Genomic DNA, 14,557 nt, shown 5'->3' on the forward strand with positions numbered 1-14,557 from the left:
GGGCCGTGATGTGCAATGGAGGAGTCTTGACGATCCAATGATTTATTTGTGTTTGGTTTTGCTGCATGGGTCAGTATGTGCATATCCTTGGATGTAGTATTGCTTTTCCTAACTGTGTTTTCTAGATTAGACAATGATTCGCAATGTACTAGGAGGTTTGGACAGCAAGTGATTGTCACCAACACCAAGGATCAGGTTCCTGCCAGAAGAACCCAAAGCAGAGCAAGAGAAGGAAATGAAGGTGAAGCTGCAGGTTCTATTGGAGAGAGGGCTGCATCACATACTTGCTGCAAAGGCCATGTTGTCAAGGAGCCGGTGACTGCCGCTCCAGCTGCCTCGTGCCATGCCCCATTGTGAGAGTCTGCATCTGGCTCGCGCCACCACTCCAGCAGGCACTCAACGCGCAATCCTGGGTTGTTGTGTTGACTTGATACAGTCGCTGATAACAGTGATGCAGCGCTCTAGCTAATAGTTAGTATTGGTGTCTGACTGGAGCAACTAGAGTCGCTAGCTATTGTGCTAAAAGCAACAGGATGGATTTGCTCCATGCAAGAAGACAGTAAGGATAAAGGAGCAAAAAGCAGGCCGTTGGTGGTGATGGATAATTTCTCCAATCAATTTAATCATAGACGCCTTCCAACATTGCACACTAAGCGATTGCATTGCTTAGATATATAGAAAGGCGGCTTCTGTTTTCAAGAAAGTTCAGGTGTCGTGATTGTTAATTTTTTATGCCAACAATTACATAAGCTTGGCTGACAAGTATACATTCTGAATTGTATGTTCAGATGATATTCACATATTTAGACTGAACCTTTAAACCTAGCATATTTATTTTTCTCACCTAACGATTTTGATTATGTACGATATGTATCCCATAGAAAGCTGGTTTTGACATTACAATCTGGCACTGAATAAATAGAAAAAGGGAGATTCATATAGTGGCAGTAAAGTGCTAAGAAGTTATAATCTGTTTTTAGTTGTATTACAGTGAGAGGAAACCCTTATTTTACTTGTGAGCATTGTAATTGTTTGCGAAGGGCTAATGTTGACATGCATACAAATATTAGCCTGGAGGTCGTGCTTTGTTCAAAGTAGCTGGGTATATGTACAACTAATAAATATTCATGTGTTATCTTGGTACAATATTGTTGAGAGTGGTTTAATTCACAGGTTTAGTAGCTCGTGAGAGAAATTAAAGTTTATTTTGTGGTTGCACGTCGACACCATGTCAAGTACATAACTGCGTTGATATATGGTTCCTTGAACAAACGTGCTAATATGTATTCTTGAACTGAGGTGTAGCTCATTATGTCTCTGGTTATTTTAATTTATGTCACCACCGAACGTTGTTAAACTCACCTCACCAAGATTGATCGACAAGTAGAATCCATTCAGATGAAGAAGAGGTCGAGCCATGCATCAGAGATGATGAATTTCACCGTTCAATCTACACTGACTATCGTAAACATATGTCACACGCAGCCAGAAAATTTTCAATTACTCACAACCATCTACTCATCCGGATTCCCTCAACCTCCTGATATTGCCCATCATCCTTGTGTTGTCATTGGCCATGTGCACTGTGATCCATGCCATCCGCGATGTAATTCTTTAGTGAGAATGTTCAGGCTGGATAAATATTGTGATTCATGGATATTTTGTTTGCTTCATAGCAAAGTATGTCCCCGTTGCAACGCACGGGCTCTTTTGCTATTTGCTATTGCTATTGCTATTGCTATTGCTATATTTCCCTATAATCTCTACCTAATAATAAAGCAAATTGGGTTTCGGTCGTCCACCATGCACTTTTGCAGAAAACCCCCTGCACTTTTTATGAATTAACCCGCGGTACACACTTAAGTCATAACCGAATCGTAATTTTACATTTTTACGGAAACCCCCCTGACGTATTAGATAATTCACCCGCGATCATATATAAGTCAAACAAATGTTTTTCTAAATTATCCATATCTTTTAAACCGTAACTCCGATTTTAACATGTTATATATGAAAATTGATTAGAAAAATGTGTAGAATCTCAATATGATGTTATTTTGTTTGTTAAATATTTTTTAAATATTATTTTGGAAGATATTTAAGTCAAACAAATATTTTTCTTAATTATCCATATCTACTAAACCGTAACTCCGATTTTAACATGCTATATATGAAATTTGAATAGAAAAATATGTAGAATTTGAATATGATGTTATTTTTACCTATTAAATATTTTAAAATATTATGTTAAAAGCAAACTTGTAACCTATAGGGCACGTCCGTTTTTCTTTCGTACCGCGACGATCTGGATTGCAAATAAACAACCACTAAAATCATAAAGAGACGAAAGAAAACATCGATAACCACACATGACCACGTCTGAAAAAACTGACAGGGGAAAAACAACATTCAAACACACTTTGGTTTGTGTGAACACTGAGGCCACTGAGGGTGAGAAGGAGGATAAGCGGCAACACAAAAATGATGTCTCGCTAAAATAAAGGGCATGGACATATTATGGTTATTGGGTTAAGAGTGTGTGTTATTTTTTTCTCCCGTTGCAACGCACGGGCTCTTTTGCTAGTCTCTACCTACTAATAAACCAGCGATTGCTTCTGGTCGTCCGTCATCGGGCTTTTTTGCAAAACAGTACCCCCGTTTCTAATAAATTGACCCGCAGTCCTACTTAAAGTGTGGATAACGTTTCATTTTTTTGCAAGAAAAACCCTGCCATCACAGCCCGTACGAGAACACAAGGGTTACCTCCGCCGCCGCGCCCCATCCCTCCACCTCCGCTCCCCCGTCCCTCTGCTCGCCGCCGCGCGCCCCGTCCCTATGCTAGCCGCCTCGACCCATCCCTCCACCGCCGCGCCCACGTCCATCCTCTCCTCGGTGCCCGTCCTCGCTCCGCCGTTGCCGAATCTGGACGAGATCGGGAGAATCTGCCGGATCTCGCGGAGCTGCTCATTGGCCATGCGGGGAGGACGAACGAGCTGCTCGTCGGACATGCAGGGAGCACGAACGAGCTGCTCATCGGCGTCCGTCCCACAGCCCCGCTGAAGACGGCGCCCAGCCCCCTCGACAACGCACTCCTCCTACTTGCCGCCCGGTATACCTCCCCTACTCGCCGGCCCCTGGATCCCACTCCCCCTAGGCAAACATAGTGTTTGATGAAATTTGACTATAGAATTGTTTTCTGTACTGCTATCGTGCTACGTCGTCAATGCAGGGTGTATAGAAGATGTTGTCCTGGGTCTGTAGAGGATGCGGTGCGTGGCTGCTTTTGTGTATGCATATATGTTAATTGGTGTGTGTGTGTGTGTGTGTGTGTGTGTGTGTGTAGGGTGCAAACAGCGACGGCAAGTAGGCGGCAAGTATACTGCACCGAGAAGCGATACAGGGGAATGAAGCAAGCGAGTAGGAATGCGCGGCGACCTGCTACTGCACTAATAGTAGCCTTGACGGAGTACCGGGGCCAGCTCGACAGGGCATGCCGCCCGCTGTAGACGCTTGGTTGTGTGAGATGGAGATGAACCCCGGGTCGTCGCCTCTGCCGCCTGGACAGAGCTCCACCGGTGCTGGGGATGAACCCTGCGTCTGTGATGGTGATGACGCTCTCCATCTACTTTCTCCAGTGGCTATAAGTGAGTAAAGATCACATCGTGGATGTGTTTTTCTTCAGAGATGTGGCCCTGTTATTGTTGGCTGTCGAATTTGCGATGTAATCCGTCCCTATGTTGGTGTATTAACCACTTCGCCCTCCCGCACAATGAGCAGAACAGAGCAGCGGCTGAAATTTACCCATTGATTTCTTGGAGTGATTCAAACCTAGGAAGCCTGCTACTTGTGCAAGCGACAGGGTAACAAGTTTTAGTTTTCTTACTGATGCACCTCAATTTGCAAGGTTAGAACAATGTCAGTTTACTTTATATTGGTTTTCTAATTTCTACATATTCCCTCAAGCAAATCTAATTATATAGGTAGTACGGAAAGCAGGCAAATTATGTAACTATTTGGGTGTACTCATGTCAGATTGAGGAGAAAGAATTATTTTATTCACCATCCTATTTTTATCTATAATGATGATCACTTTTTCCATCTTGTGATCTTCTTTGTGCCGGTTGTGCGAATACTTTGTTTGCACCTTAGTGGGACTGAAATTTTCCTGCTACCATGAGTCATGGTAGTAGGCTGCTGCGGCAAAAAAACTGGTAAGCCCCCTAAGGGAAGAAATTTGAAGAAAGTCTCATCCTGCTTACCATGTTTCATCTTAAAATTTTGGCTTGAATTTTTTTTTTGTGTAACCTATATCTCCGCATGGTTACTTTCTCTAGACATGCTTTAGCTGCAGCATTGGTCAAGTGGCTTGAACACAACTCACATGAGTCATTGCCAAATGGCCCTTTTCTGAAATTCATTCTCTTATGCACTGAGAGAGGAGTTACACCATGACAGTATGTATACATACAGATGCAGGCAATGGAGAAACTCATGCAGATGATGACTGAAGAATTTTTCATGAATTTTCCAACCTGAATTGGCTATAGAGGTTGGGAAAAGAGGATTCCAGGCTCTGATGAACACAGGTTCTTTCGCAGGTGACTAATAGTTGGCACCTCTATCTTTACATTACATTAGGCCAGCGCTACAAAGCCTATATATGCCTCTGCCTACCTGGTCAATGGACGATCTGATCACAAAAACTTGAATAAAAATACTCATCAGTTTGTCAAAATACATGTTAGTTATCTTAGGAACGAGTATAGCTATCACCAGAGTACATGCAGATATTTCAATTTTTCTATGAAGCAAACTTATGTTATGATTATCACATTTTGATCTTGGAGTAATGATTGACGAAACTAGATGGTTACTGCAGTCTGCACCAATCCAGTATTTCTTATTACAAGTTTGAGCTCCATAGGGATAATCTGATTAGTGTATCACAAGCTTGTTGTTTCTAATTGTGCAAATTCTGTAGTTATTTTAGTGTTTTGCAGAATGCATAGATTTTCCATAACAGAAAGAAGTGGATGTATAACCTGATTTTGCTTTATTATTTGGTGCCAGTTGGCTTTGGAAATCCCAGTTTCTCCAGTATTGTAACTCTCTGTCAAATCGTGAAATTAAACTGATCTTTCTATTTGGACAACTTGTAATTTGTAATATTATGATTTTCCTTTTCAGAAACCAATTCAACTAGACCAGGACTATGTTTATTAGTCCTCCAGTGTTTGTTGGAATGAGATGACACATGGTATGCCAGCTAACAAGCAACTGAAGCAAGACGATTTTTGTAATTTCTTGGAAAGAATGAGCCCCTGAACCCAGGATGGCGAAGGATCCAATATGTGAGGACCAGTGAGGGAATTGCAGAGCTTCATATTCAGTATATTTTAAGTCCTTGCCTACTTCAAGTGCCTAGATTACAGGAAACATGTTTCTTCAAGTGTCTACTTCAAGTAAGTTTCTTATAGAAGTAGTCAGTTTGATTCCTTCAAAATAGTTGTTGCCTGATAATTTGTGTATGACTAAATAGTAGTACCTCAAATTTGCTTCAGCTTCTTAAAACAGAGTAATTTTGTAAATCCTAATAGATATCTATCAGTCTGTACCAATTTCTTGTAAATCTGCAATACAACATAGCCTCATCTGATCGAATCATTGGTTTCAGATCAATACATCCTTGTGCATTCCTATAAGATCAATAAAATTCAGTTTGATTGTCTCAAAAACTTGCTGCTTGACAATCTGTATGACTAGATAGCAATACCTTAAAATTGCTTTTGGTTTTAAACTGAACTGAACTCAGTTTGGTTCTACAAAATATAGGGTTGTATTCATTCTACAAAAACTGAACTGAAGCTAACCGTTTGGTGGGCAAAATAATTTGATGGACTGTAGTTTCTTTGAATTTTTTTTTGTTAACTCTAAACTGGACTCAACTCAGTTTGATTCTGTAAAAAAGATTGTGACAGACTTATATATATGCAGCAGTCTTTCGCCAACACTCAAATTAGATGGGCATGATATTTAAAAGAAATTGACATACTGTAGTTTATGAGAATTTGGCAAGAAACTCGGAACCGATGGACTTGACTTGTGAAAAAATGTAATCAATGGACGACTACAGTTTATATCAAACACAGAATCGATGGACTTTCGCAATGCAGGCTTGCCCTTACCATTTACCAGGTGGCGACTTGCCGGAGGAGCCGGTGGTGCTGCTGCGACCTTCTCCGGGCGATGGTCAATGATGCAAGTTGAAACCGGGGATGGGATAGCGGCTCCGGGCAACAATCAGAGGCGAGGCAGCGCTACAGACCAAGGACAAAGTGCTGCACCAGGGCGACAGCGCGGGGCGAGGAAGAAGCGGCGGATGGGGCTGCACATGGGGGAGTTGGGGCGACGGCTCGGTTCAGCGCACGGGATCGTATTAACTCTGTTTTCTCCTAGGTACCTGCGCTGGTATAGTTTCTCCATGGGGTTACCAAACGATTCTCTCTCCTTGATTAAGATGTTACATCAGTTTTCTGCTTACATGGCAGGCTTCGCATCCGTCCAGGGTGGAGCACTGAGAGCAGCCTTATAGAAGTAATGCAATATATTCTCTCTTATGCCTACTTGAAATACTGTTGTGGGTCTGTACTTTGCCTCTCATATTGCAAGGATAACACATTGTATGCCAATTCTCTTAACTGTAGTAAGGATGAAGCAGGAAAGTGTGCTGGACCTTCTAACATGAATATTGTACATGTACGAGCTACGAGCCACTATTTTTTATCATATGGATTGTAAATGTAGTGACACCGAAGTTTGTAACATATCCTTAAATTTCTTTATTGTAACATTATGTTAACTAAAAATCTAGTAGCCGTGACCTTGATATTCCCTGTAGAGCCAGCAAAAAGTAGAATAAAAAGTTTCATTACAATTGATGATTGAATGTCAAATGGCAGTGATTTTATATCAATGTGTGGGAGGTTGATGAAAGATTGCGTGCAGAGTATACCAGTGAAAAACATCATTTATTTAGATGATCTATTACCAAAGCAGATATACTATATTTCTAGCTGAAGTTAACATTGCTAAAATATTTCACTGGGCAGCAACATGAGGGCAAGCAACATACATATAAGCCTATTCTGAAATGTCCGAAAATATTGAAGCTTCAGCACACCGCTCCAACATCTGTGGAGGAGCTGCACTATTTTGGACGTGTTGGTCAACTTCTGTTGCTTGAGGGGTTGATCACGAGCATAGCATAGGCCGATGGCGGGGAGGTGGTCTGTGTCGGGGAAGAGGGCGACGCTGGGGAGGGGGCCAATGATGTGGAAGAGGGTGATGAAGGGAGGAGGATGGCGGTAGGAGAGGGAGGCAATGGCGTGGTGGCGAGCTAAATAGAGTGGGGTGGAGGGTTGTTGGTTTGGCGATGGCGAGCTTGTGAGAAGGGAACAATGCCGGCGTCATGAATAGCGCTTCGACTGGGTTCATCAGAAGGGGAATTCAGAACTAAGATATGCCACTTGGCGATGGTATTCTCGTCGTAAATATATTAAGCTATGTGATTCGACTTCACAAAACTAAGCTTCGGCAACTTCACCAAATTATACTATGAGAGGCCTTCGATCCACGTAGTTGGTGAAGCACGGAGTTGAAGGAGATCCGAACAATCCCTGAACTAAAATTCTGCTGTTGGACATCAACATATCAAACTGGAACAAGACTGATTGATGAGCCTATCCTACCGGTGGTTGAATAATTGTAGGTCTTAGTGTCACCTCATGATACTATCCATGCTTTCCATCCTCAAGAAGTCATTCCTTTAACTGCACTGTCACCCGTAGCACCGCACGGGCCTTTGTGCTAGTAATAATAAAGCAAATAGTGTTTCTGGTCGTACGTCATTAGAATTACCCCCGAAGTTGATACAAATTACCCACCATGCCACCCATAAGTGAACAAAATGGTTTGGTTTTCTCAAAGTCCCGTTGAATTTGGTTCTTATAGAGAAATATCCTGATAAAAAAGAACCGACGGCATAGCGCAGTGGCTAAATCCCTGGTCCTCCACCTAGGAGACCTGCGTTCGATCCCAGGTTCCACCCCATTTTCTCTCCTTTTTGCCAACCCTCCCCCCCCCCCTCCCCCGCGTTAATGGGCCGGCCCATGCCTCTGGTTTTTTTCCAGTTTGCATTTTGCTTATACGTTTCTCATTTCTGTTTTTTGTTTTTCCTTCTATAAATTAATTATTAGGGATTTCCAAAAATTCAAAAGGTTGCGTTAATGGGCCGGCCCATGCCTCGGTTGTATTTTCAGTTTGCAGTTTGCTTATACGTTTCTCATTTCTGTTTTGTGATTTTCCTTCTATAAATTAATTATTAGGGATTTCCAAAAATTCAAAAGGTTGCGAGTTTTTTTACGAAATATAAAACGTTTGTGAATTCAAAATGTTCTGGAAAGCATAAAACGTTCGAGATTTTAAAAAACTCATGTTTTTCATTTTGTTTTTTGCCTTTTTTCTCATTTATGTTTTTGTTTTGTTTTCTCGTCTTTAAATTAATTCAGGATTTCAAAATTTAGAAGGTTGTGAGTTTTGATTTTTTTTGAGAAATCATAAAATTTCCATGAATTCAGAAAATGGTCGGGAAATCAAAACATTTACAATTTTTTAAAAAATTGTTTGCATATCATGAAAAAAATCTCGATTTCAAAAAATATGTTCACGAAATAAAATAATGTTCATGGTTCTTAGAAAATCCTTGTGTATTCAACACGCTTTCGGTAATTGGAAAAAATGACCATGAAATTTTAGAAAAGGATCACAAAAATCAAACAGATCCATTGACACAGATACGTAAATAACGAATAAAACAAACCAACGCTTACATAAACATTTTGAGCGGATCTAGAGAGGTTGTTTTATTATTTATTTAGTCCATCGCACATCGGGTAAAAAAAGGTTTCTGTGTTCTTTACAACGTTGAGCCCAAAAAAATTGACACATTTTCCAAGGGTTAGTTTTTGTAAGCTATATGAAATGACTAAATGTCTAATTTACTTATGTACATATCTATGTTTATTGTGATATTATAGTGTTACTGGTCATGAAAAGCACCACGACGCTAGGTCAAGGCGAGACACATCATTCATCAGTCTACCTTAGGCAGGGTCTACCAATACAGTTTCCTCAGCCAAAAAACATTTCATCGTGACGCCTTAGGAAATAAAGTCGTCATGAGACAATCACATTTTCAGTTTTTGAGATGACTTTTTAAAAGTCTTTTATCTCATCATGACATGATTTTGACGTACTTTATGAAGTGACATTTTAAAAGTCTGTATCTCATCCTGGTATAATTTGCATAATTTGATTCTTTTTCTAGGAACATAGCGGTAACATAGCCAAGCAACGGTTTGCTAGGAAGGGTGAAAAGGTTAGAGACTGACATGGCAATATGAGAGACAAGGTAAACAAGGGATAGGCAGCGCATCATAGCGATAGAACGAAGCAACTAGCAAGCAAAGATAGAAGTGATATCGAGGGTAAAGGTCATCTTGCCTGAAATCCCGCAAGGAAGAAGAACGAGTCCATGAAGAAGACAAACGGACGTAGTCGAACGAATCCTCACAACTCCGGAACGAAACCGAAGCTAACGAGAGAAGCAAACCGGAAAGAAGCAAACAACATGGTAAACAACCATCACATAATCATGGCATGATGCACAACCAAATATGATGCATGTCCGGTTTAACGAGGCATGGCATGGCAATATGCACAAACAACACTACAAGTTAAGTGGAGCTCAATATGCAACGAGTTGCATATTGATGAAACACCACAACAATTATTTAGTTCGCTCTCATTTAGGTACCCAACAATATTAAATGTTGATTAACATGGCAAGAGGTGAAGCATGAGCAAACCACCTATTTAGGCAAGTTTAAGTGAGGCCAGAAACAACAAACAACAATTCCGATAATCCCCACATGTCATACAGTAGTTTAATGCAAACACAATTTTAAGCATTTAAATGTTGTTATCATGATGCGAATGACATGCACAAGTTTTATGCAATTTTATTGAAAATGTTGACATAAGCATGTTATGAAGCATTTGGTCACCATGGCGGAACGAAAAGGGTGCCACGACAACGAAACCAAAAATGATGCCATGACAGCAAATCGGTTCCAGTAGCTCACGGAGATACCGGGGCAAAAGAAGTGGGCGTGAGCATGTCATGCAAGGATGGTGGGGTGCTCCTGGAATACCGGGTTCCCATGGGTCGGTGGCATGGCAAAAGAGGGGCATCGCAAGGACGATTCGGTCACGGTGCAAACATATGGTACATCTCATACAACAAAGCATTCGTTCATGGGCGTCGTCTCGGCGGTTATACCTTCGAAGCATGCGTTTTCGGAGCGGTTTGAGTCGTCGAGGGAAGTAGTTGTTCACGTGGCAACGGTAGTGGTACATATCATAGTGGAAGTAGTTGTTCAAGTCCCGTGGATGTTCGGGGCCCATGGGGTCTTCGAGGGTCGACGGTAGTGGTTCACGGACGTCGTGGAAGTAGTCGTACACGGGTCTTCGAGCGACGGTAGATGGTACACGTTTTCGTAGATGTCCTTGGCGATCCGAAGGGGTACTTGACGAAATCCACCTCGGATGTAGTCGTACACGTCGTAGTCGAACTCGAGGCGGTCTTAACGGGATCCAAGACAGAACATCACAAAAAAAGGCTTCGGTTGACAGCAGCAAGGCAACGCAAAAGGGGGCTGGCGCGAGCAAGGCAAAGCAGCAGCATGGGCATGGCTGCTACCTGAGCCCAAGGCAGAGGGCGGCCGGGGCTGGAAACGGGCGCCAGAGAGGGAGCAGACGAGGAGGAGGCCGCAGGGACGGGACGAGGCGGTTGGGCGCGCGGTGCTCGCGCGCAGAGGCGACGGGGCCGCCGGAGTTGAGCAACGCCCGCAGGGGCAAAGCAACACACGCAGAAGGGAGCAGGGCGACGGAGCAAGGTGGTGGCGCTCGGGGACGGCTGAGGCGTGGCGTCCTGGCGAGGCAACGGCGGGGAGGAGGCAGCAAGGCGGCGAAGCACACGGTGTGGGCGCGCAGGAGATGAAGGAGGCGGGAGGCAAGCTGCGCGTGAGGGAGTGGAGGAGAGAGGAGGAAGGGCGCGGGAGGAGCACAAGGCGGCGCCATGGCCTGAGGGCCGCCGGAGTTGGCCGCGCTGATGGGGTCGCGGAGGCCGGGCGCGGGACTGATGAAGGAGGGTGCTACGGCGGCGAGGAGGCTGATGCGGTGGTGCGGTGATGCGAGGAGAGGAAGGGGATCGAGGGCCGCGCGAGGGAGGAGATGGGGATCGATGGAAGATGCGGGAGGATCGTGGGATCCTCTCCCTGGCGACATGCGTGTGTGCGTGCGACGTGCGAGGGGATCGGGTGCGACGCTGAGGAAGGACGAGGAGGGATGCAGGGTCGGGCTAGGTTAGCTAGGGTTAGGAGGGGCTAGGTGGGCTGGGCCTTAGAGGCCGGCCGGCTGGGCTTCTTCTCCCTCTCTTTTATTTTCTGAAAATAGAAAATAAATCAAGGAAGAAAAGGAGAAGAAAGGAAGGTAGAAATAGAATTTTGGGCAAGGGGATTATTTTCCCGGACTCGCAAAAATATGCTCGTTCCAAGAAAAATAGAAAGAGGCATGATTGAAAGATTTAAATTCAAACTCATTTGAATTTAATTCAAATGGGTTTGAACTAGGACTTGATAAAAGGAAGGTCCAAAAATGTTCGGATTTCTGGTGGAGCTCCGGAAAATGATGAAAGAAATTATGGGCAAGGTTGGAGACCAAGAGTTGAGATAACAACGGTATGGGATATTTTGCAAGTGTGTTTATGGGTGATTCCGAATTCGTGGAATATTTAATATAGCTCCCTAACAATAGTAGGAGACTTTGAATATGTTATAAAGAGAAATCACCATGTGAATCCCTCGATTTAAATGGATCGAAAAATCTATACAATTTATTTAGAAGAGTTATAAAAATTAAATGGCATGATGGCATGATGACATGATGCAATGCAAAAAAATAAAAGAGCAAGTACAAAAGAAACACATGGCAAAACTCGGAATAGCTGGAAGTCTTTTGGAGCGTCGGTCTCGGGGCGTCACAATCATTAAAGTTTTGCAGATTCAAAAAATGTTGGTGGTTTTGCAAAACTGATCGCAAAATTATAAAAAATCACAATTTGGAAAAAATTGTCGGGAAATAAAATCATGTTCATGATTTGAAAAAATGATCGTGTATTTAAAACATATCCGGGAATCTGAAAAAACAATATCCATGACATTTTAGAAAATGTTCACAAAAATAAAAATAAATATGGGTTTTTTAAAATTTGTTCCCCAATTAAAAAAAGGTCGTCGATTCAAAAAAGGTTTGTTGAGTCAAAAAATGTTAATGAATTCGAAACCAGTTCATACATTTAAATTTTTTTGTAAACAAAACTAATGTTCATGATTTTTTGAGAAATCAAAATTTTCAAAAAAAATGTTTGTCGATTCTCAAAACTGTTCACTAATTCAAGAGTATTTTATGTCTATGATTTTATTAGTTTTTCAAAAGTGTTTATATGTTTGGCGTTGGGAGTAGTTCGTGGTCAATGAGATTTGTTTTTAAAGTTTTAAACGTTCCCCTGCGCGACATAATGACAAATGTGGCATGCACGGGCAAACTCATAGCCTTGGGATTTACCGCGTCGAATGCATTGTGATCATATGGATATCGCGACCATCACCTGCTAGGGTAAGAAAAATAAATAAATGGCAACATGGTGATCCACTGTGTTAAAATAGAGTACGCTCATATATCAGGATATTGAGTCATACTTATTTGGTTAGCCATAATTTTTTGTCTCCCATTGCAACGCACGGGCATACTTGCTATTTGCTAGTGCTAGTACTAATGGCATCTCCAGCCGCGCCCCCAACAGGCCCCTCCAGGCCACTTTTTCGGCGCCGGCGCCAAAAAAACGGCCCAGTCGCGCCCCCAGGACGCCGAAAATCGCCGGTTCGGACCTTTTTTCCGCCCGGTGGTCACAGGCCGAACCCGGCGCGCTGGGGAGCCGTTGGGGGCTCCGGCGCTAGGGAAAAGCACGCCTAGCCCACACCGACAGGGGAAAAGTCAAGGTTTTCTTCCCCCGACTCGCCTCGCACCCCCCGCGCCCTCGGCCACCACTAGCTATATCCCGGCGACGGCCACCGGCCTACTCCGCTAGATAGCCATTCCCCGCCGGAAAATAGCAGCGCTTCGCCGCGGCAGCCCCTCCCGCAGCAGCCGGGCATTTCCGGCCACCGTTTTCGGCCGCGGAGGCGCGGTTTAACGGCGGGTACACGCCCACCGAGCGCAAGGTGTTCGGCGTTTTGACTGTCTCGGCGATGGACTCGGATGAGGAGGAAGAGCTTGCCGCGCTGCTGGAGGAGGAAGCCGCGGCCGACGTCCAGGAAGAAGAGCATCTGATGGTGCTCGCCGCCCTCGCCCAGCTGCTGGCGAGCAATGAAAAGCCGTGTCGAGGTGGCTCGGCGCCGGGGCGGGTGAAAGCAAAGAACCGGCATCGTCTGCAAGGCTACTGCATGCTCTACTCCGACTACTTCGCCGATGCTCCACTTCATGGCGAGAGAACATTTCGGCGCCGTTATCGGATGAGCCGAAAGCTCTTCCTCAGGATTGTGAATTCCATCCGGGAGTTCGACAAACTTCAAGTGCAAGATGGATTACACTGGCGCTCCTGGATTCACCTCCATCTAGAAGTGCACGACAGCGATGAGGATGCTTGCATATGGAGCTCCCAGTGATTCACTCGACGACTATGGGCGCATGGCCGAGTCCACCAGCATAGAGTGTTTCTACAAGTTCTGTCGGGCAGTGGTGGCAGTGTTTGGGCCACAATACTTGAGAACATCCAATGCGGAAGACACTGCTCGGATCCTAGCCCAGAATGCAGCAAGAGGATTTCCTGGGATGCTTGGAAGCATCGACTGCATGCATTGGAAATGGAAGAACTGCCCATTTGGTTGGCAGGGGATGTACAAAGGCGCCAAAGGCGGTTACAGTGTGGTGCTTGAGGCGGTAGCCACACAGGACCTCTGGATTTAGCACTCCTTCTTTGGTATGCCAGGAACTCACAATGACATCAACGTGCTGCAGTGCTCTCCTGTTTTTGCCAAGCTCGTTGAGGGCCATTCTCCTCCGGTGAACTTCGAGATCAATGGGCACCAATACAACAAGGGGTACTATCTAGCTGACGGCATCTATCCGAGATGGTCGACATTTGTGAAGACAATCTCAAACCCTGTGGCAGGAGGCAAGAACGGCTGGTTTGCGAAGCTTCAGGAGGCTTGCAGGAAGGATGTCGAGCGGGTATTTGGTGTGCTCCAATCTCGATTCCCTGTTGTTCGGTACCCCGCTCAGACCTGGTCGAAAGATCAAATGTGGGAGATCATGACTTGCTGTGTTATCTTGCACAACATGATCATCGAGAGCGAGCAAGAAGACCCAGTGTTTGACA

The 14,557-nt window shown here is 44.1% G+C and overlaps 1 long non-coding RNA gene across 5 annotated transcripts; it reads left to right on the forward strand.

The window, feature by feature from the left end:
- Positions 1–2,718: 2,718 nt before the first annotated feature.
- Positions 2,719–6,886, forward strand: LOC123091611 (uncharacterized). Of its 5 annotated transcripts, none has more exons than XR_006443366.1 (6): positions 2,719–3,109; positions 3,344–3,644; positions 3,778–4,598; positions 5,188–5,462; positions 6,174–6,456; positions 6,549–6,886. It is a non-coding gene; the product is annotated as an uncharacterized lncRNA (long non-coding RNA). The 5 variants fall into 5 exon arrangements; XR_006443367.1 differs by having other exon boundaries at positions 3,778–4,211; positions 4,471–4,598; positions 5,188–6,456; XR_006443369.1 differs by having other exon boundaries at positions 3,778–3,904; positions 4,471–4,598; positions 5,188–6,456.
- Positions 6,887–14,557: the final 7,671 nt, after the last annotated feature.

The sequence above is a fragment of the Triticum aestivum genome, chromosome 4B (assembly GCF_018294505.1).
Source record: "Triticum aestivum cultivar Chinese Spring chromosome 4B, IWGSC CS RefSeq v2.1, whole genome shotgun sequence".
NCBI lineage: Eukaryota > Viridiplantae > Streptophyta > Magnoliopsida > Poales > Poaceae > Triticum > Triticum aestivum.